Source organism: Canis lupus, chromosome 14, assembly GCF_048164855.1.
Source record: "Canis lupus baileyi chromosome 14, mCanLup2.hap1, whole genome shotgun sequence".
Taxonomy (NCBI): Eukaryota; Metazoa; Chordata; class Mammalia; order Carnivora; family Canidae; genus Canis; species Canis lupus.
In genome coordinates this window covers 19,928,406-19,945,930 of record NC_132851.1, presented here as the reverse complement: position 1 = coordinate 19,945,930, position 17,525 = coordinate 19,928,406, and the positions used below count along the sequence as shown (strand labels likewise).

Here is a 17,525-nt window from a genome sequence, read left to right as displayed (position 1 = left end):
TGTTGAGTTACAATCTGAACCCACATAATATTTATTCAGTGTCATTTATTTAAAAATATTTCTTGAGTAGCTACTTTATGGCAGGTACTATGCTAGGCCAGGGAGGTAATAATGCAATTGTGGCAGACACTATTTCTAATCTACTAGAGATTAACATCTAGCTAAGGACTGTGAGCCAGAGGGATACCCTCCCCCACAGGACAGTCTCAACATCTGAGATGGATGATCAGGATCCCTCCACTTGTGTCTCTTTTCTAGGTGCTATATATTCATTTCAAGTGTTTTACAGACTATTTCATTATCCCAGTCAGCTTCTTTCCACATTTCTCAGTGGTCATCTGAATAATCTGTCACCTAGAATAAAATGCAATACTCAAGCCTGGTGAGTCTAAGACAATAGATTGATTTATTGGACAGAGCCTAGATTATGTATTTCATAAAACTTCCCCCAGATGATACTGATGCTCTAATTAATTTATGTTGGGTAAAGAGAACAGTGGAACCCATGAAGAATGCCAAGGTGACTCTCCAAAGACTCAGCCAGCCAAAGCAGAGTCCATTATTCTCACCCACCAGTACTGCTATTCTTGAATGACAGCAATGAGCCTCCACCACTGGAGTCATGTCACCACTTCTGAGCTAAGCATCCCTGCTAGGTGTAGCATCCATGTCAGCTCCAGAATCTAAATCCAATCATACCCTCTGCCCAGCGCTTCTTTCTTCACTCCCTCCAGATACAGATACCTAAAGCACTCCCCCAGTAAAAGTCCTCAACAAAAAAATTTCCATCTGTTTCCTGGGGGAATCTGGCCTAAGACAGAAATCCCTAGCGTGCAGGATTATATTAGTCCAATTCAATCAAGTTCTAGAGTTGAAATGGCTCTTCCAAGTTGTGACTTGGCATGGCAAGTGGACCAGATCTGTATTGCCTACATTGCCTAACTGGTGCCTGGGTGTGAATGTGCCTTTAGGCATGGCATCTCTCTTCAGCTGTTCACAAGTCCCAACAGATGAAAGGATTGAGTATCTAAGCCCTATGGGTGGTGGCCCACAACATCCATTACACTCCCTGAGTGACGACATAGAGCAGTTCCATCTACCTGTACTACATAAATAAAACTCGTGTGTGTGTGTGTGTGTGTGTGTGTGTGTGTTTAACCCTGAGATCTCATTGCTGATTTGTTATTGGCAGCACACTTAGACACTACACTGCTTAATAAACCTACTTCATAACATTGCTAGAAGAATATATGAAAATAAATGTAAATCACCTTATATGAGAGGGGCCTTATCCAGCTCTTTCAGTGTTTGCACTTCTCAGTTCCCTGCATGATGACAAGAGTTTCAAGAACTGACTCTATTTATAGTGTTACCTCCCCATTCCTTTACAGTTCTCAAAGTGTGTTCCCTAGACCAGCATCATCAGCATTATCTGAGAACTTACTAGAAATGTAAATTCTGAGGCCCATCCTGGACCAATTAAATTAGAAGCTCTGTTCTCCCTCTGCCTATGTCTCTGTCTCTCTTTCTCTCTCTCTCTCTCTCTGTATCTCTCATGAATAAATAAACAAGATATTAAAAAAAAGAAAGAAAGAAACTCTGGGCACAGAGTCCAGAAATCTGTGCGTTGACAACTTGTCTAAGTGATTCACATTAATGTTAAACTTGACAAGCACTGCTCTAACTCATTTTCTTAGTTTCCGAGATTACATTCCTGCCATCCAGGACAAAGCCATGAGGTCATGGAGTGTCCTTCTTGCATCTAGTCTCTTGCACTACTTTTTATATTCCTTCATTTTTATATATACTCCATGATCCATAGAAAAGTGTCTTTTAAAAAAAAAAGTGTCTTTTTTTTTTTTCATAGACTATGCCCTCCTCCAGGGTAGGTATTAGCTATGTTATTTTTGCATAACCATTGCTTTGTATGGTTCTTTAAAAAATAATAATAAAAAGGGCTTTATTAACAAAAACCATTAACAAAAAGAAAAAGTCAGTTTCCAGGATGAGAGATGATATTGGCAAATGATACATCTAATAAAGGGTTAGTGTCAAAAAAACATTTTTAAAAAAATTATATAACCCCAACAGCAAAAAAAAAAAAGCAAATTATGTGATTTATAAATGGACAGAGGACCTAAATAGACATTTTTCTTTCTTTCTTTCTTTTTCTTTCTTTCTTTCTTTCTTTCTTTCTTTCTTTCTTTCTTTCTTTCTTTCTTTCTTCTTTCTTTCTTTTTCTTTCTTTCTTCTTTCTTTCTTCTTTCTTTTTTTGTTTTTGTATATTTGCTTTGTTTGGTTCTTACACATAATGAATATTCAAGAAATTCATTCCATTAATAAATATGTGGCACATACTATTAGCCATGGATTTTTCTAGGTATATCAGAAAATTCATATTTATCTATTTATTTATTTTTAAAGATTTTATTTATTTATTCATGAGAGACACACAGAGAGAGGCAGAGACACAGGCAGAGGGATAAGCAAGCTCCCCACAGGAAGTCTGACATGGGACTCGGTCCCAAGAACCTTAGATCACGCTTTGAGCCAAAGGCAGACGTTCAACCACTGAACCACCCTCAAAAAACTCATATTTGACAAGAAAAGACAAATAACCTAAAAAAATGATGCAATAAACTGATGCAGATGCTATAGCAAAATATCATTAGTAATGATATTCTTTGTGTCTGGCACTCCCCTCAGTGGTTTGCATGTGTTAATTCACTTAGTCCTCACAGCAATCCCATAAAGTATGATTCTAGGAAAAGAATACAATGCATCCTAAGGAAAAATTATTCCTTTGTTTAGCTATAATTTTTAATGAGGCCTTTGGTTATGTAATGCAAGACCACAGGCCAATCTGGGGTAAAGAGGACAAAACAAAGGTAGCGAAAGTGAAAGATGATGTAAAAGGTTGTGTTCTTTGGAGGTTGATGTTTTGATAACCAATTTTGTTGTCTCCTGTGCATGAGTTGGGGGGGACAGAATACATAGATATATGGTAAATGTCTTAAAAATCAATAAAATCTTAGCCCAAAGACTAATTCTCTAAGGGTGATGTTTTAGACACTGGGAACAGGGATGGAGATATTGGGGTAAGGGGTAAGGGATCTTCAAATCACCTCTTCAAATCAGAGTGCCTAAGACAATCAGTCTGCTTTACCTTTAAGGTGGTCTTCCTGTCATTTTCCAAAACTATGGAAAACATTTCCTTCATGTGGCACTTCAAGCAGAAAATTAAGAAAGTTTGTCTTAAAATCTGAAATAGTTGTTGGAAAGTCATATTTTAATACTATTAATACATGGAATATTTCTTAGATTCCCTATCCTGAACTTATTTCTCAACAGATTCATGACTGGTGTTTGAATTATTCACCTCTATTTACACTGAGCAATTAATTCTCCCCAGTGTGATCTGACCATCTCTGAAAGGCTATATTATCAGGCAAGAAAAAAAATCCATAATATTGGGCAGCTAAAATGATTTTGTAATTAGCATGACATGGTTTTCTATAATGTCACATTAACTCTGAGCATGAAAAAAGACTGAATAATCGAGCTTGATATGTTAAGTAGACCCGTTTCCAGCACATGTGAAGGAAACCATGCATTATCCACCATGTTGCATATATCACAATGCCTACTGTCATCAGAAATACAAGGCTAGGAATCTTTGAATAATAGGAATCCTAGGAAATCACTAGTGTGGTAGATTGTAGCGATGTAGCGATGGCCCCAGTTCTTCACTTCTCCCTCTATCTACATGTAATTAGTAGTTCTACCCTTAAAGGAAGTAGAATACATTTCCTTCCCTCTGACTTAAGGTTTCGTCTCCGTGGGTTGCTTTGGTCAACATAACAAAGCAGTGGTGATAGTCACATCAGGCTTAGACTAGGCAATAAGAGGCCTCGTTTGGTTGTGCTTGCTTTCTTGACCTCTGCTGTCTCCATGAGAAAAGCATGCTCCACCTGCAGGTCCCAGGAGGAAGATGAAAGACTTGTGGATGAGAGCCACAGCAGGCAGCCATGCTAACCAGGCTCCTTCTAGGTGAGGCAAATCTATCCCCTCTGCAGGCGCAGTGTGAGAAATAAATGTTTATTGTTGAAAGCCAGGGACAGTTTGTGTTATTATGCAGCAATACTGTGGCCATGGTTGACTAATACCAGGGGGCATCTGTTTTTTGTTTCAAGATGACTTCAAATGCAAACTTGAAAGTCAGCAAATAATGATAACTGAGTTTCACCTTGAACTGTACCAAAAATTGGATAACCAGAAACAAGGAAACCAGAAACAAAGACTAAGAAAAATACATGGCTCCTTGAATTGGCTTTCATTTCAAAGATGATAACAGAGAAGAATCCAGTTCTCTCAGTGAAACTCAGGGACTACTGCTTGACACTTTTAATTAAAAAGACATTAAAAAATTAACACAGAACTCTTCCCACTTTGCTCCAGGGCAGCTCATGAAAGATTGCCTCTTCGCTATCAGAATGCATAATATCTATGTCCAGGCCCATCTGCTTCCCCTTCTACAGGAAAGATTGTGAATGTCAGTGCCTCCAGTGAGAAACTGTCCTGTCGAGGCTTAATTTCCTCAGCACTGATAACATAAAAGCAATCTGGCAGCATAAATTAGTGGATGATTCCAAAGCACACATTTTTGATCTTCTGCCATAAGCCTGACAGAAATCATAACAGTCAAACTATTTTTCACTACCAAGAACAGAAAGACCTATTTGAAAAAGCGCACTCCTGTTTTATCTTCTAAAAAAAAACACCTGTGAGATGCTGGGGGGTGGGGGTGGGGGCGTAACTTCTAGGACGGTGCTTCTAAAACACTAATCTCCATACAAATCACAGCCAGAGCATGTTTAGAGTAGATTCTGATGCAGTAGGGAGTGGAGGGAGTTCCAAGATGCTGAATTCTAAAAAGCTCCTGTAGGCGGCTAACGCTGCTGGTCCAGATACCTCAAAGGGATCGTTCTTCATCCATGAGCAATCTCTGTGCGATGAGGTTACCCTGAACTTCAGGACTGCCTTTCAGTACTAGGAAAGAGTATGTTGTAGTGGAAGGAATGAAGCTCAGGGTCAATTTAGTGGGTTAAGTAGCAAGATTTAAAGCTTGCCTATCTACTCAACCTGCCACATATTCTTAGGTGCTCTGCTACATGTCACTCAGATAAAATGGAAATAACCATTTCTTTGCAGATAAAATGGAAATAACCATCACACGAAAGGAGTTAATCTGGAGAAAATCTTGCTATGTGGTCATCGGTCAATAACGTGAGCTCCCATCTTTTAATACAGTAACATCTCAACCATAATCTCACTTTCCTAATTAACTGTTGTATGTTTGGAGGGGAGCTGATGCATGTTCTGCCTCCTATCTGTTTCTTTATTTGGACTGGGACAAAATGCTTCAATCATAAGGAGACATTGGAAACAAGACGTTCTGAGATGTTGAGATGGTTAAATGCTATTCATCTGATAAAACTTCATTAAAGGCACACTGTCCGCTGAAACTGATGGGTGCTTTAAAGTACACAAAGACAAGATTTCACACCCTAAAGGAAGCTAAATTTTAGAAAAGATCAGATTGCATTTTGTTTGGATGGTGTTATCTTTTTCTTGAATCTATTTAAGACTTCCCTGTATTCTGGGACTGAATATATTTCATTAGTATTGGCCTTGTGCTATTAAGAGGTATTGGGTTTTATAGAATTAAAAAACATTTTTTTTTCCTAGAAAGGGATTTTAGAAGCTGTCTTAACCAGTTAGTTGGTTATAAACAAACAGTTAAGTAGTCTTCATGCCTAACAAATTAGATTCTTCTATAGTTAAACAGTCCTAAATGTAAGTCACTGGTAAAATGTCTTCTGAAGTGATTAGGATAAATAAAGGTAAGTGGTATCAATGAATAGCTCTTAGTGTATATTTTTCAATGGGAGGAAATCGTTGAAATGATGGATTCTTGGAAATAACTTCTTAGTTGCTGATTAATCATGTACTACCACTAAACCTCATAACATTCATCTATAAAATGAAAATTAAGAGTATCTACTTTATATGATTTAGGAGGAACATAATAATTGTTCAATAAATAATGACAGTTACTTATTATTCCTTGATCACTTTTTTTGTACACTTTTCATATGATACCAGGTTTCTCAAGTCAATACAAGCTAGAAAAGTTGTTTCAAAGGCTTTTAGCTTGTAATTTCCCATGTAAAACACAAAGGGAATGTGGAACTCACTTTACATGGAAGTTTTTATTAAATTCAATCATTACTCTTTAGCTTTTCAGTACACTTTCTTTGTGGACACCTACTTACTTCCTTACAGAGCTCTTATACAAAGCATCTTATAGTCTTCTCCCCTGGAACTGGAAAGCCCCCACTTACATTCTGTCCACATGCCTAACCATGTACAGTCACCTGTGCCAGCAGCTGCTAGAGCTGGTGATAAGCCCAACAGGGCCCTTAACTAATAACAAAGCCTGAAGCTATGGAAAATCACATATTTGGAAAGCTTCTCAGGAAATGAATTGCAGAGATGTGAAACTGAGACCAGGGGTGGGATTTTTTTCCAACTCTGAATGCCAACCCTAGGCTTCTCTAAGTTGGCAGAGTTTGTAATTCAATTGTAAACACTCCTATTATATATCTACGGAATTGTAACTGGATTATACCAAAGGATAGCCACCCCATGTACCACTTTACAATATTAGAAGAAGGTCAAAGAGAATGTGGGAATTTGAGAATTTTTATGTTTTTGCAAGAGTTGTTTTCCTTAATGGACATGCTTGAGATTCCTAGTGTAATCATTTGCCTCCATTTATTAAACACCTACTGTAGTCTAGATACATAATAACATTATGAAGTATGTACAGTTTTATCATGCCAATTTACAGATGAGAAAACTACAATTCAGAAGGGTTACGTATAATTTTGCCCAGGTCAGAAAACTGTGAACTGGTAGAGCTGAGATTTATACAGTCTCTGCAACCTCGGGATCAGTACTGGCTCCAGCATATAAAATTGTTTTTATAAAACCACACCAATATATTAAGAAAGTGTCCCCTTTTCATTTGGAAAATCAACTTTAATATTGATGAAATAGGAAAATCAAATAAATGACAACCTCTAGACCACCTCTAATTGCCATTAAAGTTTCTCCCTCCAAATCTTTTATGAAAGTAGCACAAGAAACATTTGGCTGATTGGAGTTTCCCATGTCATTCATAAACCCCTATCTAATCTGTAGGGAAAATAGTGACTTAATGAGTAGTCAAATATCAAGAGAGTTGAGGTCAAGGAAGAGGGTTAAAGAGCAGAGATCTTGGGGAAGCCTCAGAAGACAGTGGGTCATTGGGAAATGGAAGGCTCTATCTAGCAGGTCTATATAGCCATGGAAGAAATTTCTACGTGAGGAAGAATTTATTTTACTTGCAACAAATTTTTTAAAAAAATAGCTCCCTTAAAGAGATCTGCTTTGCTGAGAAAATATTTCCTTAAAATTTCTTCAGGGCAGGTTTAGGAAGGGAATGTGCAGGGGTGGTAGCCAAAGGAAGGAAAGATAAGGAGGAAGAATGTGGTAGACTAGAGGAAAAGGATGAATCTGAGGGGAGCTTAAAGAAAAAAAATGTCAGTTGGGGAGTATGCAGGATAAAATGCAGTGTGCTTCCTGAGGCGACCACTGCTCATGATCTCTAGGATTTTCAGTAGAGGCTGCCAAAAGTATTGAAACTGATAAAGAGGTGGGTTCCTTGTCATGATTGATGGCACTGGATGAGAGAACATCTGACTTTGGGTTACATCCAGAATATGTTAGCTAATCTCCAACATCACAAGAGAAAAGGACTCATGCTATACTCGGGTGTGGGGAGAATTAGATCTTTTGATTCCTCTGAAGTTGACAACATTTAAACCTGTCATGCCTCATGCCTTATACTGTGTTGGTAAGATAGCTCTGTCCTCATCCTATAGCTCCTGTTAGATGACAAAATAAATATGCCAAGGCAAGATTTACTTGAGAAGCATCTTTGTACATCCTGTGATGTCCAGTAGATATAATACTTGATACATTTTTACATTAATGAATAATTTAATAAATTAATGTTCCAATATATTTGGAATCCACATTAAGTTTATACCTATATGTCCTTGGGCAATTTATGTACCCTCTTTGAGTCTTCATTTCTCTAAGTGTGGAATTAAGATAATACCCACTTCATAGACCCAGTGTAAAGATTTAAAGGAATACTCTTTGCTTGTAGGTATGTATATATAAAATGCACGTAAAACATTTGGTACAGTACCTAGAATGTGGAAAGTGCACAAATCGTAGGTATCAGCTGCTGTGTTTATGTTATAAATATTTTTGAGATTTTGTTTTTGTTTTTTTACTTTTTTGAGATCTTGACTTCGATCTGAAGTACAATTCCATATATTGGAAATCAAGAGTTCTCATTATATTTCTGCCAGACCCCAAAGTTGATGTTCTCTTTTCTCTGTCTACCTCCTCATTCCTGTACCCAAATTTGATACCACTTAGAATTAAAATAAGTGTAAATTGGGTCCCTTCATAACTTCTCTAACAGGGGATCCCTGGGTGGCTCAGCGGTTTAGCACCTGCCTTTAGCCCAGGACGTGATCCTGGAGTCCCGGGATCGTGTCCCACGTTGGGCTCCCTGCGTGGAGCCTGCTTCTCCCTCTGCCTGTGTCTCTGCCTCTGTGTGTGTGTGTGTGTGTGTCTCATGAATAAATAAATAAAATCTTTAAAAAAAATAACTTCTCTAACAATTTCTTCCCATCTCCACACACACATATACCAGTACTTACACATTTTTGAAAAATTCAATATTTGAGACCATGTAGCATTCCTACCATCACATTAATCCCATCCCCTCTCTTCCTTTTCCCATTTTCCTCCACCTTGGAAAGTGACAGGAAAATCTGTTCTTTTAAGCAGTACACTGCTAGAAAGCCCACTAGGTCTAACCTTTCATTCTAAGTGCTTTTCATAACAAATATAGTTGTTTTTCCCAATGGAATTCTGATGAAACATTCTGATATGTTATCACTAACGTAATAAGGAACTCCCTGATGGTGAGTTTCACTAAGCCTATAATAAGTTTACCAGGGCAGCTACTGAGTCTTTTCCTTCTTTAGGGTTCTTCACAAGTAGATATAGATTAATGTGCTTGTGCAGAAGAGAGTCTATTTTTCAGCTTGTCTCATAATATAAGAGCTTGCATTTATAATAGGTGTTTTCATAAATGATCTCAGATAGAAGGAGCAAGACTCACCAAAGCTCAGAAAGCTTTAGATACCTAATTAGCAGCAGAGGAAAGACCAGAAATCGGATCTACAGACCCCTAGTTCCATGTTCTACCCACTACATACTACATTATACCCAATGTCCTAGCACAACTAAATAAACTTCTGTAGACCTCTGATTAGAGACCAGGAAGTGCCCTCCTTCCTGATCAAGGCTGACCTCAAAGTTCTAACTCATTTATTTCTATTTTAGTTCTTAAAAAAAAAAAAAAAAAAAAAGACATGCTTTTCTTTTAAAATGATGCAGTGTTTGGAAACACCCCCAAGAAAGTTCTTTCCTTTTTTCAAAAATAAATCTCAAGGTCTGGTTTTGTTTGTTTGTTTGCTTGTTTTTGGTGAGGTTGCTCTTCAAAAGGACCTGGTGCACTTGGGTTGTGCAGCCATCTGCCACTACATGCTCAAGTATTGTGGTTAAAAAACTCTGGCCACCCTGCCTTTGATATAGAAGAACCACATGGGGTTGAGTCATATGCTGTGGAGAGAACACAGCTAATTATGGGATGTGCTGGGCCCAGAGAATATGTTAACTGCTACATAATTACACCTGCAATCCAAGGGGACAGAGTCATGGAAATCCAGTTAATATAAAGAAGTCAACATAAAAATACTCAATTCTAAGCCACAAACTACTGAAATATAGTTCCATTCTTGAACTTCTATTCACATGAACTTCCAAACTTAAGATCTGGTTTGTCATCAGGGATGTCCATGATCCTACAGCATTTTTGCAATTAAATAAAACATTGCTTTAACAATTCTGGGTTGTGATGGTTTGAATGAAGATGAAAGTTCTGGAGACACAAGACCTTGATTCTAGCTTCAGCTCTCCAACTAAAAAGGCAAGAGACCTTGTGCAAGTCACTTAATTTGGGGAGGGGGGGGAGGTTGTGGGGAGAGTGTTTGAAAGACTGTTTGAAGTATCCCTTCATGACATATAGAAATAGTCCATTTCGAAGGAGTTATTGAGCATCAAATTTATGTCAGGTAACTGTTTAGAACTCAAAGATGAATAAAACATAGTCTAATAGCTAGTTTCACAAGGTTATTACACTTTCTCTGAATGTTCTATAATTTAGAAAGCTCAGGACAGTAATAGAAAGTTTATCCTTTGGGCATTTTCTTTATTTTTTTGACAAAATTTCAACACAAATTCTGATCAAGGAAAGTAACTTCTCACGCTTAATGGATTAAGAAGTTGAATGGTGGGAAAACAAATAAAACTTCCACTGGCGGGATCCCTGGGTGGCAAAGCGGTTTGGCGCCTGCCTTTGGCCCAGGGTGCGATCCTGGAGACCCAGGATCGAATCCCACGTCAGGCTCCCGGTGCATGGAGCCTGCTTCTCCCTCTGCCTGTGTCTCTGCCTCTCTCTCCCTCTCTCTCTGTATGACTATCATAAATAAATTTTAAAAAAAATTAAAAAAAAAAAAACTTCCACTGGCAATATTTCATGGCCACATTCAATGATGCCTAGACTGTACTCTACAAATTTCTCTCTATAGGACATACGTGTACAGGCTGAAACCAGAGAATAAATCAAAGGAACCTAAAAGAACCCTAGCACAATAGTGTATTATACAGGTGTATTTCTGTGCCTTTGTGTGTACATGTAACTATGTAGCCCTGTCTCTCAGGGGTAGTATGGTGTGACACAGTGGTGTTTCTTAACCTGGGATCTGAATTATAATCATCAATGGAGCCTAGGTCATATCATAAAGTTTTCATTCAGTAGATCTGCACTTTACTCATTCTGATACTTTGGCACCCCTACCAAGTTTACAAAAGAAATATGGGAAGGTTGTGGCCTTGAATTTTTAAAAAACTCTCTGGTTTGTATTTATTAATTTCCATATGGAAATTGTTTTGTAGGATATTAGGAGACTCCATAGTTGGTATCAGAGTTTGAATCCCTACTATGTTGATTAATTGACTGAAGGACTTTGGCAAATAACCTAACCTCTCTAAAATTCAATTTTGTTTATCTGTAAAATGGGGATAATATCCAGCCCAGTTCTGAGGATTAACTGACACAATTTATATACCTAGTTCTATTAGAGGCACTTAGTAAACTTCAAGGAATTATGATAAAGGTAATACTGCTGAAATGAATCTACAGACAGGGTTGTAATGGAAGAAAACATGATTTCTGAGGCACCATCGACTCTCAGTACTCTATAATAATGAAAAAAGGTTATTGTAGAAAGTAACATCATTAACAAATAATTTAAAAATCTCATTTTCCAAAATTAAAATCTTTATTGTTTTTCATTATAAAACACATATGTTCACTATAAAATTTTTAAATGATATAAATATGTATAAGGTAGAATTATAATTTTATCCTTCTCAACTCCAAAACTCAATGATTATTTTTTATATGTTGTTAGGTATGTCGGTGTGTGTTTAACAAATTATTTTAAACAAAAATGGATCATGTTATATACGCTGTTCTACAGATTGATACAGCTCTGTTGAATAATATATCCTAAGCCTTTTATGCCGTTACATTTTACAAACAACCTTTCATTGTTTTAACATGATGCATAATATGCTATATGGATATACAAGAAATATTTACCAACCTGCTTGAACATTTAGATTGCCTGCAATTGTTTTTTTTAAGATTTTATTTATCTATTTGAAACTAAGAAGGAGGTGGAGAACATGAGGGGTGGGGAGGGGTAGAGGGAGAGGGAGAAGCAGATTTCCTGCTGAGCAAGGGGCCCTACATGGGGCTTGACCCCATGACCCTGAGACCATGACCCAAATTGAAGGCAGACACTTAACCAACTGAGCCACCCAGGCACCCCTTGCCTGCAATTTGTAAATCACAAATGCTATAATAAGCAAAGACTGTACTTTGAAGAATGGTATCTATTTTCTTCATTCTTCTAAAAATAGATTAAAGCATTGTTGGAAGGAAAGAAAAAGTGAAAACTTTATTAATTTATCTACTCATTTGGTGTGTATAATGTTAACATATTTGTGAGATTTTTTGGTTAAATTTTACTGGTAACTTTCCAGAATGAGGCTTAACTGGATTGGACAGCACTCTTGGAAGACATGTTGGTATAGCCTTAGATAAAAGCTACAGAATCCAATAAAACTGGCCTTCACTGAAAATGAGATGAATCTAATCTAATGAATCTAGTCCTTGGCTTCCAGAATTATTCTCATACTTCGACATCTTGCAGATATCCTATTGTGAACCACCTCTAGAGCCAGACAGCACAGCTTCTCAAATGATATGCCAAGAACTTAACCAGGCAGACATCCCAGGATCTTAGTTCCATTTCATAGATAAAATGAGTCGGGGTTTGGACTTAACATTCATTAAGAAAAGGAAGAGAAATATTTTTCTTCGGTGTTGACTTTGGGACTGTGTTGAGCAACTCAAACATTTTAGAGGTACCAGTTCTTGATAACATTCTGGCAGATATCCTGTGTGAGTAGACACCCTGGCTTGGAAAGATTATTCTCTTTTCTCTAGGGAGCCTACATACACTATATAGTTTCAATCAAAACTCCATTGAGATTCTTCAAGTGGACATTTACTAAGCTGCTCCTAAAGTTAACCAAAAGAGTACCTAAGAACAGTCATGAGATTTTGAAACAAAAACAAAACAATGGATCAAATCAAAATATAAAGTTATAGTTATTAAAACACTGTGGTGACAGTGTCAGGAATAGACAAATAAATTGGAACAGAATATAAAAGTCTGGAAATGAACATCTATAAGAATTTATTATGTGATAAAAATGACACTTCAATTTGGTGGTAAAATTATGTGCTACTTAAAATGTAGTTGGAAAAATTAGATTCTATTTGGAGAAAAATCAGCTAAATATTTCATTATATATACAACAGAATGACTGAAATGCTTAAAATAAATCTTTGAAAAGTATCAGAAGGAAACATACTAATAAGATAATAAATTGTAACTTGAATCATGAACATATAGCACTAGAAAAAACCATAGGAGATATATATATATATATATATATATATATATATATATATATATATATATATATAATTATATATATTTCCTATATATACCTATGAAAGTCTTTCTAAGCAACACACAAAACTCAGAGGACATAAACTCAAATATTGGTAGACTTACCTAAATCTTTCAGCTTAGCTACTTTGAAAAACATCATGAAGATCTTTAGAAAACAAGGAAGAGTAGGAGAAAATATTTTCAAAAAATCAATACTCATAATATTAAAAGCTCTTACAAAGCTCTAAGAGTAATGTAACAAGACCACTAGGGAAATGTAGAAAGCATTTGAACAGATAGTTCAAAAAAAGAAGGAAGGCAAGTCACCAATAAAGATTAAAAGACATTTAATCTGTGGTAATTGAGGAAACAATTTTTTTTAGATTTATTTTTTTATTTTTTATTTTATTATTATTTTTATTTATTTATTCATGAGAGACAGAGAGAGAGAGAGAGGCAGAGACACAGGCAGAGGGAGAAGCAGGCTCCATGCAGGGAGCCCGACATGGGACTCCATCCCAGGTCTCCAGGATTCCGCCCTGGGCCAAAGGCGGCGCTAAACCACTGAGCCACTGGGACTACCCTAGACTTATTTTTTTTAGAAAGAGAGAACACAAGCAGGAGGGGCAGAGAGGGATGGGAAGAGAATCTCAAGCAAACTCCATACTGAGCAAAAGAGCCCAAAATGGGGCTTTATCTCATGGCCCTGAGATCATGACCTGCACTGAAACCAAGAGTTGGGCACTTAACCAACTGCACCATTCAGGTGCCCCTAAACATAACTAAAACCATACCAAGATGCCGTTTTTCACCAATCAGATTTACAAAAATTAAAAAGATGATGTTTGGTATTGGCAAAAGTGCAAGGGCAAGAAATGGATACTTTCATGTTCCCTATGTAGGAGGACAACAGCTTTTTTGGGGTATAATTTTGTAATTTTCACCAAATTAAAATGCATTTATACTTTTTCAGTTTCTCTCCTACAGGATTACTTAATGATGCTTAGATATTTATGCAAGGGTGTTACTGTAGCATTATTTTCATAGTTAACTATGTAGCACATACCAACTCCATAAAAACATAAAATGATTGACAGGATGTTTGGAAGGCTCATGAGGGAGAAACCTGGCTTGTTTACTCTCTACAGCTTAGTTCACTAAAAAGTCTGGAGGAGATGCAACATGAAAAGGAATGATATTTTTTCAGATAATCCCTCCTTTTCAGGAATGACCTGAACCCTATGTACAAAACATTCAGTCAGGCTTCAGTTTCATACCTCAATTTGTGTTTTTTTCCAGTCCAAAGTCAAGAAAAATTAAACGAATAAGAAGTTCTGTGTCAGTGCCTTCTAGTACTGATGTCAGAAGTCAAATGTACTCTGACATCTTCATCTGAAAACAATCTTTCATGGCAGTATACAAAGCCACATATTTGCTCAAGTTAGGAATAAAACTGTCATCAAGGAAACATTGTTCTTTTGGCCATGGTCTTATATCCTCACCAAAAGATGACTAGAATATTCTTTTCCCTGCTGTTCATTAAAGGTTCATGTAGTTCCAACTTCTACAGTCATGTTTATCTACCTAATTATATAGTGCAACCTGTGTTTGGAAGGCTAGTTCTGTTTTATTACAGTTTTCCACAGACAAAACAAAAATACTCGTTTAAACTTATCTATTGAACACAAAAATCACTACTGCTTTCCTATTCAACTGATACTAGTGTTGGATTTGAACATTAAACTGATGATGGTAGTGTCTCTCTGGCTGAGCAGAGATATTAGGCCCAGAGAACAACACCACATCATCTCTTCAAAAAAGTAGGATATGACACTGCTTCTTGGATCACTGGGAAGAAACCATTCCAGTTGTTCTAAACCCATATTTGCTCCTGTTACTGATAAACCTCTCCCCTAAAACCAGGAGACCACGACTTCCCAGGATGGTACATGCTTTCCTTTCTAATGATTAGCACTCCCACAGCCTGATCTGGATCTCTAGCATGGTATGCTCTTAGAGTTACTTGCAAAGGGAGACTCCACTATGAAATATTGGATATTCAGGAAAATGATGGTTAAGGCTTAGCCCGTAGAGTTGGACTACTGAAGGAAATCTCAGCTCTGTCCTTTAACTTGTGTATCTTTGAGCATATTACTGAACTCCTTCAGCATCAATTTCCTTATCTGTAAAATGGGAATAATAAAAGTACTTGCAGGATTGCCAAGATCAGGGCAGCCTGGGTGGCTCAGTGGTTTAGTGCTGCCTTCAGCCTGGGGTGTGATCCTGGGGACCTGGGATCGAGTCCCACGTTGGGCTCCTTGCTTGGAGCCTGCTTCTCCCTCTGCCTGTGTCTCTGCCTCTCTCTCTCTCTGTGTCTCTCATGAATAGATAAATAAAATCTTAAAAAACAAAAAGGATTGCCCAGATCATTAAATAGACTAGTATGATGACCAGCATATAAAAAGTGCAAATAAATAAATAAATAAATAAATAAATAAATAAATAAATAAAAAGTTAGCTGTCATTGCTAGCATTCTCATTATCTACTTGCACACCCCCTGCTTTGGTCAGACTCACTCAGCAAAACAGGTCACACCAATTCCCATGAAGCCAAAGCACTGCTTGCAGGTTTCCCAGGCTGAGAGCAAGCACATCACATTGGAGACAACTCCACCAACAAGAAGGTGAGCAGGAGAAATTCCACCCTGAGTCCCAACCATGCCTGCCCCTCCTTCTATTTCACTTTCTTAGGATCTAGATAAAAAGAAAATAAGTGCCGTGACTCCATGGCACTGTGTGTATACCTTCCTTCTAAAACCAGGCCCTCCGTAGACCTAATTGCACACACATGTCCTTTGCTAGATTGTGAATTAGAAGGAGGAGGAATCAGGTCTCCTTTCTCTTTGTATTTCTTTTGGTGATTTGCCTTGTACTGTGTCTAGAGAAGAAAGGAAGGGAGAGAGGACAGGAAGGAGGGAGATTTGTAAGCAAGACAACTGGACCAGCCTAAGGTAAAAGGGGATTTGCCTTATTTCCCAATCCCTTCATTCCCAACTGTGAAAGATGTTCTTCCTCTTGGTTCATCTATGCCTTACGGCATGCCTTAGCTTGTCTCCACCATGCTTTGGATTCCTTCCCCCATCTCTCTATCAGAACTCTCTCTCTCTTTCTCTCTCTCATTCTCTCTCTCTCTCTCTCTCTCTCTCTCTCTCTCTGCCAAGTAGCAATCAAGTGTGAATGCATTAGTACTCTAAAACAAAGTACTAATAAATCAATGTAACAGAAACCCAAAATCCTTAACCCACCAAAAGCTCTTCTCTACAAAGAATCTAATATGGGCCATTATCATGAGGCAATATCAAGTCCTGTACCAGGTGAGTGAGAGAGAGATCCCTATGTGATTTTCCTTTCTCCTTACTTTCCTCTAACAGCTTCTTGAAGTGGCTCTGAGAAATGTCCCTGTAGGATCTGAGTAAGTCTGGCCACCCGTTGCTGCTATACTAATTCCATCCTCTCTGGTTTTTCCAGAGCCAGCCTTGAAAGAATCAAAGTTTGTATAGAAAGTATTGTGAAAAAGCCACTGCACTGTTTGCAGAACTCTATCAGAGAAACTGGAGAGAGCTGAAGGGCTATCTACTTGCTCCTTGGGGCCAGCAGCAGCATTGTTCTGAATACAATCAAGTATTTGATTTCTTCGCATGACCACATCCAACCCCTACAGACAGCCAAGGAGTAAATATGACCAAAGGCTGGTACTTTCCCTCAGTTGAAACCTCCAGCTAAATGAATCACAGTATTTCTATGAGAAAGTGAGGGGAAAATCCACCAATCACTTGTCAAAAAACTTTAAAATAGAACTAAGGAAGTAGCTAGGGGAATAAAAAGAAAGCCTAGCAAAACATTGCTTTTCAAATGGCACCCTCTCAATGCTTCAAATCGCCTTGAGTTCCTTGGATTGGAGCATGTATTTCTCTGCACTGATGGACTCTGTTCAACTAGAGTATAAACTGCCTGAGGCATGGTAGTCACAGTGGATTTGGTGAGCCAGAGTGCCTGGGTTTGAGTACAGTGTCTGCCACTTATACCTTAACAAATTTAGACTAGTTTTTCCATTTCTGTGGGCTTCATTTTCATTTTTGTAAAATGAGGACATTACTATCTACCTCAAAAAGTTATTGCTGG

At 37.6% G+C, this 17,525-nt stretch overlaps 2 long non-coding RNA genes across 10 annotated transcripts in view; both read right to left on the bottom strand.

Annotated features, from left to right (window-relative positions):
* The window catches only part of LOC140603751 (uncharacterized), a 285,757-nt gene that overhangs the window by 121,436 nt on the left and 146,796 nt on the right, over positions 1 to 17,525 (bottom strand). The gene's annotated exons all lie outside the window — the stretch shown is intronic.
* The window catches only part of LOC140603746 (uncharacterized), a 141,787-nt gene that overhangs the window by 37,015 nt on the left and 87,247 nt on the right, over positions 1 to 17,525 (bottom strand). The window lies entirely within an intron of this gene.